This window comes from Cryptomeria japonica, chromosome 10, assembly GCF_030272615.1.
Source record: "Cryptomeria japonica chromosome 10, Sugi_1.0, whole genome shotgun sequence".
In the NCBI taxonomy this organism is placed as follows: Eukaryota; Viridiplantae; Streptophyta; class Pinopsida; order Cupressales; family Cupressaceae; genus Cryptomeria; species Cryptomeria japonica.
The window spans coordinates 517,579,082-517,588,367 of NC_081414.1; positions in this window are offsets into that span (position 1 = coordinate 517,579,082).

The following is a 9,286-nucleotide window of genomic DNA, read 5'->3' on the forward strand; positions in this document are numbered from 1 at the left end:
AGGCACATCTCTTGGATACCTATTAAACATGCATTTCCATCGCTATAAGAAGATCATAAAAGATTCACCATTCTTTTGTTTAACATTGCATAAATCCAACATTGTTATCTCATTCCTTACATTGTAGGAATACTATGAAATAAATCTATTCACAAGTTCTTCAGAAGATTTGATTTCGGATGGTAATCTTGAAAACCATTCCATTGATTGTCCATTTAAACTCCTAGGGAAAAGTTGCATCAGGTAAGTTTTTTTGAGCACAAATTCCATACTCATAGTACAATACTCCCTAATGAGATCCTCAAGATCAGATTTTCCATCGTATTTGTCATATTTAGGGATCTCGCAATGCTATGGAAATGGTGTCAAATTCAAATTTTTATCGAAAGGATATGGGCAGATATCTTCTAATGAATACTTCTTGGAGCTTGTTCCATTTTTTATATCTTGCATCTGTTGTTGTAGAGTTTGCATTTGTTGAGTAAGGTTTAACAACGGATTATCCATATAACTTCTCTTTATTTCTTCATAAGTTCTTTTATCACTATGCTATTTTTTGGTATCATCACGTTCTTTTCTTGTCTCTTTATGACTTTCTTTGTTTACATCTTCGTTATTTGGATCATCTATCTTTTGGGTGTTACTTGCCTCCTCATCTTGTTTTAAGCTTTCTATGCTAAAATCTTGTGGCAATTTAGCTCGAGATTTTGCCAACATCAAGAGATATTTCTCTTTTTGTTTTGCCAACAATTTTTCCATTAGCCTATCAAATTGGAAATATTGCTCAAGGTCTCTAATGGTATTATTGACTACTTCTTCGTCAACAATGGTATACCCAAAATTTTGGAATACAGGATTATCTTCTTCCTCCATTGTGTTTTTGTTGTTTTCTAAGTTGTTCGTATTGAGCTCTAGTCCAAACTGGCATGTGATTATTTCAAAAAATTTAAAATTTCCAAAGGACAAAGTCAATAAGTGATTATTGGTTTAGGAAAATATGCTTTGTTGATTTTACCACTATTGTTTGTTCATTGTGATGAAGCATCTCTTTGTTGAAAAGCATGTCCTTGCAAAATTTCTTCATCAAAATCTGTCCCGCAGCCATGTAAATAGTGACAAAAACAGTGTAGGAATGTCTTATATTTTAATAAGATCTTGCAATTGATATACAAGAATCTTATTCTTTTCTGGGTAGCTTTATAACTGGGTTTTCTTTTCTTAAGATGATACTTAAAAGTCATATAAGCATTTAATAGTTCATAAGTTTGTTCGATTCCAATGTTGGTGCAATTTGTAAGACCCACCCCAACCAAGCTATGATTAACTTAGTTGACCATGTTTGACCCTACTAATAAGTGCTATAATTCAATAGGATGGGCTATGTTAGACAGATAGATTTGGTGAGAAAAGTAATTGAACCAGGTTATGGAATCATTTCACCTTGAGGTGTACATTTTTATGCATTATGGATTTAGAACTTATAGGATCCTAGGATTTGGATAACATTGACGTATGTTGATGCTTCATTTATATGCATTGTGATATAGAACTCTATATGATTCCAGAATAGGATAAATTTGAGATGATATATGTCATTATTGGATTTGCAGGACTTCACTATGATGATAGAAATAGGATGTATGTTTTATGTATGGATTAAAATTATGAGGATTATGACAACTATGTATGTGGATTTATTTGGATGTAAGATGTATTGATTTGTTTAAATGTATATGGTATGCAGAGTGTTTGACGTGTATTCTTATTCATGTGTTTAAATTTTATATGAGGTTATTTGGAAGTACTAATGTGTAATTGAGATGCGTAGGAAAATTATCCATGTGACCATGGAAATATTATGGAGAACCAAACCTAGACCTATGTACGTTTGTAAAACCAGGGTTTATCTATTTGGAGAGACAACACCCCATTTGTATAGTATTTTATTTGTGAAAGTGGATGTTGCATATGTGTTAGATTTAATTTATGTATTTGTATAAATCCAACAAGAGACAAAAATTTCATGTATAATTTTGTAAAAGTATTTTTATTGTGTCACTTGACACGTGTTGATTTATGTTTTGATTTTGAATTGTCTCTTGGAGGGAGTTGTTTAACCATACCTTTTTCAATTAATATAATGTGGTTCTATATTGTTCTAGGGTAGAAAATCTTTGGGGTGGTCAACTTAAGTTTGACCCGAAAATTAACTTCAGATGGGTTTAAAAGGGGTTAAATGGACACCTAGGGGTAGTTTAGAAGTGGCTCCTAAAGCCCATAAGGTATACCTATGGGTTAGGAGTAATTTTAGGCAAGTGACAACTCTCAAGTGACCATTTAGACAACCTAAAAAGTGAGTTTTCTAAGTTGTGCGAAAATTGAATTTAGAAGGCATCATCTAAGTTAGTTACCTTTCTATTTTGTTGAGAGATCCCTTTTGATTTTTTTCTTCTTTTTCCTTTTTCAATTTTAGAAACTTGTGAAAACTCTCACTGAGGTCTTCTTAGGAAAGAATGAGAGAGTTTGTGGCTAATCACCCACTCTCCATTTTTGGAGACAGGATTTTGAAAGAAAGACAGATTTGGGTTTAGGAAATCGGGCTAATTATAGAGAGGCAAGGGTTTGTGGAATTGGGCTGCTCATCTTCAACCAATCTAGCATACCTTTGGGCAGTTGAAGGTTGGTCATATTTTCTCCTTGTATTGTGTTATATTGCATGTTGTGTTGAAATGATTTGCTTGTGTAAAAAGGCTAGTTTCTTGCATGTTTTTCATTGGAAAATTATTGTGTTCTATGTTTTACTTTTTGTATGCATTTTATGTGCTTTGGGAGTAATCAAGGCCTCCTACTCTTGGGAGAGAGGATGGTCTTGTGGGTGGTAGAAGTGATAGCCCTCGAGTGAGAGGCTCTCGTTATGAGAGTGATCACAAGGGATTTTATGTGACCCTTGCTGCATGACTTGTTTATGCATTGGAGTCATAAGGAGGGAAATAAGGCATGAATGCCTTGGGGGACATAAGGATGTGGGGTTGTTATACTTATGATGTATTTGGTTTGCCATGAGGTGGCTATATGTTTTACCATACTTGCAATCTCCTCAGGGTACTTGGTCCACTACCACCCTTGAAACGACATCACAATGTGTGGTACAGTGTAGCTCTGGATTGGGAATGTGCTTGTGAAATGTTTTCCCTTGTTTATTTCATTTGCATGTGTGTAACCTGTCTAAGGCTTGGTTGTCCAAGCTCGGGGGTGGCTACTAGTTAGCCTAGGCTGGGAGGTGAGCACTACATGGTCATAGCTTTGATTAAATTGCAGGTTGATGGAAGAAAAGAATAGGTCAAGTGGAAGTTTGCTGGAGTTATTTGTTGCAGAAAACTATTTGGAAATACATTTATTATTTTGTTTAAAGTCCTCATTTATTAATCATGAGAGACCTATTTGTAATATGACGATAGTGCATTTTAAAAGTAATTTAAAGGAATGTAATATTTAGATATTGCAGCAATGAAGTGAATAATTCTAGATTTAGTTCCTAAAGTTTTGAAATTGATATTTGTTGAGTATATAATATTTTGCAAAGCAAGAAATTTATTTCATCCCTTTATGCTTATGAAATAAATTAGGAAAATAAAGAATTAATTTAATGATTGTATGCATGCTACTTTAAATATAAATGTTTCAGTTTAATTCCTAATTGCATGGTTAAATTTAAAGGATTTTAGATAAATAAAGTTGCTGTTGGAATTTAGTTAAATCTGTCAATTTATTAACTTGCAGAAAATAAAAATAAAAAAAATTAAAAAATCTAAAGTTTATTACAATCATCTTTAAAGATGTATTTTAAATTTCTATTTTTTTTTTTATATAGTTGTTTTTCTAAGTATATTTAATCCTGATATTGACTTTATTCTTGCAGAAAGTAAATCTATATTTAAACGATATATCTATGTTATTTTAGCAAATAGAATTTTTATAAAAGGAAATAAATACAATGATCTAAGTCTGAGGAATTTATCTAATTGTTAAAATATTTCAAAATAAAAGTAGATCAGCATTTATTTACAAAGAAAATTCCCTAAATCTGATACTCAATTAAAATAGATTTATGTATATATATAAATATATATATATATAAATATATATATATATATATATATATATATATAAATTTATTTAAATTTAAATATGTTTAAATGAGTATCCTTCAAAGGAAAAACCTACTGCCTTAAATATATAAATGTATATATACAAATACACACACACACACACACACACATATATATATTTAATTTAATAAATATTATTAAACAAAAAATATTTTTATTAAAAAAAAAAACACACCAGTGGCTAGGGCTCGGGCTGAATCCACTGTGCGAAGCACAGTGGCTGGCGGGAAAGCCAAACCACTAATAGTTTTGATACTTAATATAAGTACAGATCCAATACCCAACAAGATGAGAGGGGGGGGAGTGAATCATACAAAATTAACCTTCCATAAAAACATCAGATTCAACCTCGGTAACATATACTTTCAGTAATATAACCAAAACTGTTAAACATGCAAACTCAAAAGCATATAAACATCATAAACCTCATAACACCAGATTTAACATGGAAACCCAAATAGGGATAAACCACTACGGGATTTTAGACCCACTAAGAAATATACTCTTCTAGAGTATGCTCGGTTAAAAGTAAATCTTGTTAAAGATTACAAACACATTGCTAGATGTGACCCAGTTAAGGGATTTCCCTTAGATCTGTTAGGATCTTCACTTTGTTATAAGTGACCTTGTTAAAGGATTTCAAACACTCAATCAGAATGTCACCTTGCTAGAGGGTTTAACAAATAAGACTGTTAAGTCCACTCGGTTAAGAGATTTTCTGTAACTTTCACAAAATAATAGTAATAAAAATCTATCTGCAACTTCACATCTAAAATGCTAAAGTAGATTCTTATTTGTTCAATACAATCTAGACATAGAACTAATCTTGTCCATCTGTTGGGCTTCTATACTCTGTTATTCAAACAGGTCTTCAAGCTTCTGTGCTCGGTAATCACTATGTAGCATCCCTATGCGTACACTTGCCCACATGCATTGTTTATCAATAGTTTCCTATTTATAAACAATTAGCTAACCGCTTAATCTCCTTGATCACATTTCCCATGATCAATCATAGCCATCACATCTTCAATCTTGTCTAGGTTCAATGCATCTTTCGATCTGAAAAACATTTTACCCCACCTTGGAACTTGCATACATTTCTTGGAACTTGTGCTAGGGTATTGCGGTTCAATCTGCACTGTAGATCTTCATGCCAACTTTCCTTTGCCATAGATTCATTAACAAACTTCATGCATGGCATACCAATCATTTAATCAGTTCCAGCTCATTAGCTTCCTTCATTAAATAACACATGCAATCATTTAATGCATTTTGTTATAGCTTGGTTACAACTCAATAACAACTTGGTGAATACTAAACTTCACTCGGTAGCCATTCTGCCTTCATTAACCAATAGCAATAACCTTAGGGTTTACCAACTAGGTTCTTTGCTTGGTAACATAGTATAGTATTAACCTTACAATTTACAACATATGTATGATGTCAAAACAATCTAAACATCATGATCTCATCATTGTCTGACTCGGTAATAGTTGCCCATTGAATACCTTAATCATCCCCTTATTCTTCATAATCTTTCTATGTCTTTTACCAACATCTTTATACTCATCAAATCATACTTCTCAAGATATGGCAACATCATACTGAATTAGAAAATCAATTTCTTGACATCAATGACAAAATAATAATATCAAGACAGTAAACATACTTAATCTGTTATATCCATAATCATCAACAACCTTCTCAATATCCTTATTGAAATGCCAACAATCTCCCATTGTTTGTTATAATGCCAAATGCTAACAATCTCCCCCTTTGGCATTGATGGTAAAACCAATTGATTTGACCTTAAAAGATTTGAATTGTTGTGATTCTGAAATGCTAAAATGCTCTCTTGTTGTCAACAGACTTTCTCCCCCATACATTAGACTTCTCTAGATTTCTTCAGTTTTCTTTCCAATCTTTAGTCTTCTCTCCCTTATATTAGCCTTCTCCCCCTTTGACAACAATGCCAAAAAAAAAGTAAAGAACTAAAACATAATTTCTTCCTGTATGAAGTGATTTTCTACTGTTGTGTATCAACTCAGTCTCGGTCAGAGCATTTTGTCTTCAATTCCCGTTCCCTGTAATATTTCTTGTACACCTTTTGAAAACATCCTAAAGTGTGTAAATCAACATCAACTCCTAAAAGATATTCAATAGAGTCATCGGATTGATGCTTTCACCAAACTCAGTCAGTGAGTAGAAGATATGGGTAGGACCCCTAACTTACTTCTGAGATATTCAAAAGTGTCCCTTGGTAGTGGCTTGGTGAAGATATCTGCTATTTGTTCCTTTGTGCTAACATACTCCAACACCACTTTCTTCTCTTGAGCTTCTTCTCAAAGATAATGATATTCAATAGAGATGTGCTTTGTCTTAGAGTGCATAACAGGATTCTTTGAAATGTTAATGGCATTAGTATTGTCACAAAATATAGTTACTAGCTCGGTAACTTTCTCATTTATACCTTCCAACAGTTGTTTGATCCATGCAATGTTGGTACAATTCAATGTTACAGCAACGTATTCAACTTCTGTTGTTGACTGTGAAACACATCCTTGTTTCTTGCTAAGCCAACTCACTAGTCTTTCTCCTAAAAAGAAAACTCCTCCACTTGTGCTTTTTTTGTCATCAATGTTGCCTGCCCAATCAGCATCAGTATAAACTTTTAAATCAAAATCATTTCCTTTCTGATATACTAAGCCATAATCCTCTATCCCTTTCAAGTATCTAAAAATTCTTTTGATTGCAGTCATGTGTGTTTCCTTAGGATCTGTAGAGAATCGTGCAACTATACCTACTGCATGTTCTTTGTCTGGTCTGCTATAAACAACATATTGTAGCTTTCCAATCATGGATTGATAAAGTGTCTCATCAATAGATACAGATTCATCATTCTTTGATAATTTATAGTTGGTAGTCATAGGAGTACTTACTGGTTTTGAATCCTCCATTCCAAATTTCTTCAAGATTTCCTTTATGTACTTGGATTGAGTAATGAAAATCTCATTTTTCATTTGCAATATCTATAAACCTATAAAATAGTTTATCTCACTGATTAATGACATCTCAAATTCTTTGCTCATTTCATTTCCAAAGTTCTTACATAGAGAGTCATTTCCATAAAATATAATATCATCAACAATATGGCTGAGATCAGTATTCCATTTTCATTATTCTTCATGTACATATTGTTGTTCTCACTTGTCCTTATAAAACCAATCTTAATCAAATAAGAGTACAATCTTTCATACCATGCTCTAGGTGCTTGTTTCAAACCATATAATGCTTTGTTCAATTTACATACCTGATCTTTATTCTTGTCTTCAACAAATCCTTCAGGTTGTTCAATAAAAACTTCTTCTAATATTCCATTTAGAAAAGCAGATTTGACATCCATTTGATATACCTTGAAGTTTTTGAAAGCAGCATATGCCAACAATGTTCTTACTCCTTCAAGTCTAGCAACAGGTGCAAAAGTTTCACCATAATCAATTCCTTCTTCTTGAGCATAACCTTTGCAAACCAGTCTTGCTTTGTTTCGAATGACCTCTCCTTTTTCATTTAGCTTATTTCTGAAAATCCTCTTTGTACCGATTACATTTTTGTCCTTTGGTCTTGGGATTAGTGTCCATGTGTCATTCTTCTTGATTTGATCAATTTCATCTGTCATAGCATTTATCCAATCTTCATTATTAAATGACTCTTTCACTATTCTTGGTTCAAATTCAGATATCAAACATGTGTTATGTCTTAGTTTGTTCTTTGTCATCACTGGATCATCCTTATCTCCTATAATCTGACTTGGTGCATGATGTCTTCTGACGTACTTGGCTAATACAGGCTCGGTAGGCTCTATATGATCTTCTTCATCACTCGGTAACTAGATATTCTCTTCATTTTCTTCAAAAGTTCTCTCGGTAGGACTTGTCGGTTGAGCATAGACAAATTCATCATAGTCTTCTGGTTCCTTGGAATTTCCTTCATCATTACTTTCTGCAAATTCATTAATTTTCACATTTGCACTTTCTACTATTTTGTTAGATGATTTGATCAAACATTTAAATGCTTTGCTTCTAGAAGAATAACCTAGAAATGTTCCTTCTTCACTTTTCTAATCAAACTTGCCATTTCTATCATCTTTGTGAACATAGCATCTACTTCCAAAGATTTTAAAATAACTTACATTAGGTTTCTTATCATACCGGATTTCATATGGTGTCTTCAAAGTACCTTTCTTCAGTTGTACTCGGTTCAGGGTGTAAACTACAGTGCTTATTGCTTCTCTCCAAAATGTTTGTGGCACTTTCTTTTCAATCATCAGTGTTCTAGCACAATCCACAATAGATTTATTTCTTCTCTTAGCTATTCCATTCTGCTGTGGTGTTCTTGGTGCAGAGACTTGTCTTTTAATACCATGATCATTGCAGAATAGGTTGAACTCATCAGATGTGAACTCTCCTCCTCTATCTGATCTAAAGACATTTCAGTTGTCTTCTTGTTTCATTTTCAACTCTTGCCTTGTACCATTTAAACATTTGAAAAGCTTCTAATTTTTCTTTTAAAAACATTACTGACATCATCCTTGAATAGTCATCCACAAATAATATGAAATATTTATCACCATAATAACTTTGAACTTTCATAGGACCACAAAGATCAGTGTGCACAAGATCTAAAATTCCCTTAGAAGTGTAAGACTTACTTTTAAAGCTTGATCTTGTCATCTTACCCATCTGGCATCCTCGGCACATAGCATTCTCAGGTTTTTCAAGACTCGGTAGACCTCTTACTCAGTGCTTCTTACTTATTTTGATCAGATTATCAAAATTTACATGACAAAACCTTTTATGCCATAACCAGGTATCATCTATCTTTGCATACAAACACTTATTCCGAGTTGAGTCAAGATGAAATGTATTACCTTTTATTTGTGTCTCGGTAGCAGCTAACTTTCCATTCTTGTCATGAACTTTGACAATTCCTTTCTGAAATTCTATTCAGTAACCTTTATTGTTTAGCTGTGCTACACTCAACAAAATTGTATTTCAAACCTTCAACCCAATAAACATCATTGCATCTAGCATTGTCAAGAATTGTTATGGATCCTTTAC